Source organism: Centruroides vittatus, unplaced genomic scaffold, assembly GCF_030686945.1.
Source record: "Centruroides vittatus isolate TY-2023 unplaced genomic scaffold, ASM3068694v2 contig_290, whole genome shotgun sequence".
NCBI lineage: Eukaryota > Metazoa > Arthropoda > Arachnida > Scorpiones > Buthidae > Centruroides > Centruroides vittatus.
The window spans coordinates 58,520-62,602 of NW_027121846.1; positions in this window are offsets into that span (position 1 = coordinate 58,520).

Genomic DNA, 4,083 nt, shown 5'->3' on the forward strand with positions numbered 1-4,083 from the left:
TATATATATAAATATATTATATATAATTTTAGTATTTTAAAAATATATATATTAATCTCTGCCCAAATTTAAGAGGGTATTCTTGCTCATATCTAGAAATTATCGTTAATTTTTCTGTTATCTTTGCACTTAAGATTATAAAATAGAATTTAAGAAATTTAATATAATGTTAAATTACCGTATTTATTCGCATATAAGACAAGGTTTTTATTCATTTTTCACTGCTTAAAAAACCTAGGTCATCCTATATGCGTGAGCAAAGGATTCTCTGCATTTTTTCAATAATTTTTGTGAACTGTGTATTTGCCTCTTGTGTTTAAAAACAAAAGTATTTTATTTGGGTCATTTGAATCATTCTTGTGTATTGTCAGGAGTAAAGGTGAATAGCATTAGGATAAGCAAAGCTTTTGAATTGAATTTCAAATTCACATAGGAGCCCAATATAAGTTTTAATCCATTTTCATGTGAAAACAGATGATAATTTGGAGGAACTCATAAGTGTAATCGACGGAGAGTGGATTCGACTGTTAAGAATTGGCAAAAAACGTTTACGATTGTCCAACATTACACAAACAAATTACGTTGTTAACTTTACAAGATTTTTCGTTAAAGTTTAAAATGCCAGTAATTTTTGCAGAACAATGTGTGCATTTATGTGCATTTGATATTTTTTGTGTTTAAACGAAATAAAATTAGAATTGTATCAATAAATCTACTTTTCTTTATTTTGATCTTTAAAGTCACACCTCATGCTATATGCAAGATCGTCTTATACACGAGTAAATACGGTATGTAATGGAAATCTGTGTATGCCAGTGTTCTGTTGACAGATATTAACCACCATTTTGGTTATAAATTAATCTTTATTGAAAAACCTGTGCAATTTTTCTACAGATACAGAGGCCAAAACCAATAGAAAAATTAAGCCCAAGTATAATAGCTGTTTATCTATTAAGAATTTAAAATTAAATAGTGAATATTCTAGTCTTAAGAGTATTAAATTTGAAAAGAATGATGTAAAAACTTTTTTAGGTGCAAATTATGCTAAATTTTGCACAGTGTACCTCAGTTTGGTTTAAGAGCTTGTAAAAGCAGTCACTAGTTTCTAGTCTTTTATATAATTCTTAGTTTAAATTTTACAATAAAAATATTTGATTTAATGCAGAGATAGCATGTAGAAGTGGCCCTTTGAATCCTGCAGAAGTATTTTTGTAGTCATTTTTGTATCGGTAAGAATTGCATTTTCTTATTGATGATCATCTTCGGAACTTCAAGTTCATTGATATTTATCAACTTATTTTTTTATAAATATGTATTTATTTATTTCTTGAGTAGAATAAATGTATTTTAAGTTTGCCAATATATCTCTATACATCCTTCCTAGAATATTCCATTATTGTGTATATATAACTTTTCCTTTCTGTTAAAATTAGCAAGGCTAAATTTATTTTATTGTGCATCAATGTTTCAATTTGAAGATGTACTGCATTGTAAATATCATTTACAAATAAAATAGTAATTGCTTTTAGTTAAAATAAACATTTATTTCAATAAAATAGTATTGATTTTCAATTTTATATGATTTATTTAGAACATTAAGAGAAATGCTGTGGTCAGTGTTTTGATTTCTATAAATGTATAGTTGAGAAAGATTTAGTCTAGAATTTTAAATGGGAGTATTAATTTATCTTTGGTGAAGTTTCAAAAATATGTTACATTACTATTTTTATAAACTTTTTGCATCTAGTTATTGGAACTGACGCGATCGATATTTAAATACACGGAGGGAACGTTCTTCGGCTTGGCGCCCAAAGATTCGCATAAATTAAGACCAATTACGACCACGGAAATGAATAAAAAAATTCAAGAAATTCGATTCCGCGAATCATTAAGTAGTCACCCACGTAATACTTTGACTTACAAATTACTTTAAATAATGGATAAATTAAACACTGTATGTATTAACGGGAAAGATAAAAAAAATTCAATTGAAAGATAGTATTTCTTTTTAAATTTGCTTTGTGGGCACTAAGACTTCTTTTTTGTAGGCTCTTACCATGGCATGGATTAGGCCAAGCCCAAGATTGTAGAAATTGCGTGGCGAGGGACGGGATCTGACTCATCTGTGTGGCAAACTTTACAATATACCCGACCTTTACGTCACCTGAATAGGCGGAGTTTGCGACACGACAAGCAAGAGATAAAGCATGTTGCAAGTTCGTCTTGTTTGTAGTTAGATTTAAGGCTCTAAAACAATTACCTGTATCTTTATTCGAAGGAAACGAAGATAAAAGTTACTTTTAGATACTTTATATACATGTATATATATATACTGTACTAGTAAATTTGTATGTCAAAGATGACGGATTGTATGATTATTAGTAAAATGAAATAACTAAGTACAATGTTTTATTACAAAAATTTAGTGCGCGTCATAAAACTATTTTAAATATAGTATTTCTGGTAGATGTATTATTTTGATCATAACTGTAAGTTTTATATGCATGAAAAATTTTATTGGCTGAACTCAACGCAATTTTAAAAAAGTTATTCTCTGATTAGTTTTGTTGACGGCTTGTCCAACATTTTTTACAGATTTTCCAGGCCGGCAACTTATTGTAGAACTTTAAAGATAATTTATTAAAAGCAAAAAGTAATTTGACTAGGTTAAAATTGAAAACTTTCCCTGAAAGCAGTTAATAGATTTCCTTTAACAATAGAGCCGTGCCGGTAAAGTATAATGTACAGGGGAAGCCACTAATTTGAGGTAGAAAGCATATATTTTAAAATAAATAAATTAAAGATATGATTAAAAATTGCAGCCCGCCATTTGACGATGTCACAATAGATAATTGCTCGTTTATTTATATATTTTCCATGTTTATCGTTGAAATTATTTATCCATGAGGGACATTCGACCAGGGCCATGTGTAAGGCCATCCGAATCCTTCGCGTTCCTGCATAGACGCTGTAAACTTCTCGTCGTAATGCGACTGTAACGCTAGCTAGCGGCTACCTAACACATTAACTGTACTTTAGAGCACAGCTCAAGAACCAGTATATTTATTGACTCTGGCTTTACCGTTTATTCGTAATTACATTTTTAAATTTTATATCATGTATAAAGAAAAAAAAAGTATATTTGGTTTATAAGAAAATTTAAGATTTTGAAATTACAGATGAGGATGTGGATATATTGAAAATAATTATATTTTTGATTTAATTTATCCATGTTTTAAATAGAGATCTGTTTAAAACTCTTATATTGCTACATATTGTGAATGAAATATTTTTACATAATCTTCTGAGTATAGCATATCTGTTCAATACATAGGAAACTGTAAAATAAGTAAATAAATTTAAATTTAACCGTTTTATTTAATTACATATGTATGACAATATAATTAGGAAAACCATAGCTATCTTATAATACATTTAAATAGGCATAGAAATTTAATCCAGATAAAGTTAATAAATTATTTAAAAAATACTTTAACATTACATAAAGTGTGCTATAAAATTTTATTTGATTCAGTATAGTGAGAAATAATGTTTGAGATGAAATATTTTTGTATTTTTGACATGAGAAATTACATTTCTTATGACAGTCACATTGACTTCACATATTTTGGTAATTTATATAATATTCTGCACTATCAAAAGTAGAATATGAGTGAAGATTTATTGATGGCCCACTACACCTGTCCTTTTGTTTACATAGGTTTAAAATGTCTTTCTTTCAGCCTCCATTGTCGTTACTAATCACTATCACTGTCAATATCTAATAATACTGTCTGAACTCTTGCCATCCTACATTTACTTATTTTATTTATCAACGCATAACTCATTATCCACTAATCATCTCCAAGTTATTATGTGCCTGTAAATATGTTGAATACGTTTTCTAAATAGTTGGAATTTTCTCTTTTTCCTCTAACAGCCTATATTTGAAATCCAAGAACTAAAACTACCGATTTTTAATCCCCTTCTCTAACCTATTCCTAACGTTTTTGGCTCAACTTTAATCTCTATCTCATTAATAAACACAATATAAATTGTGAACAACACATATCATACCTTTTT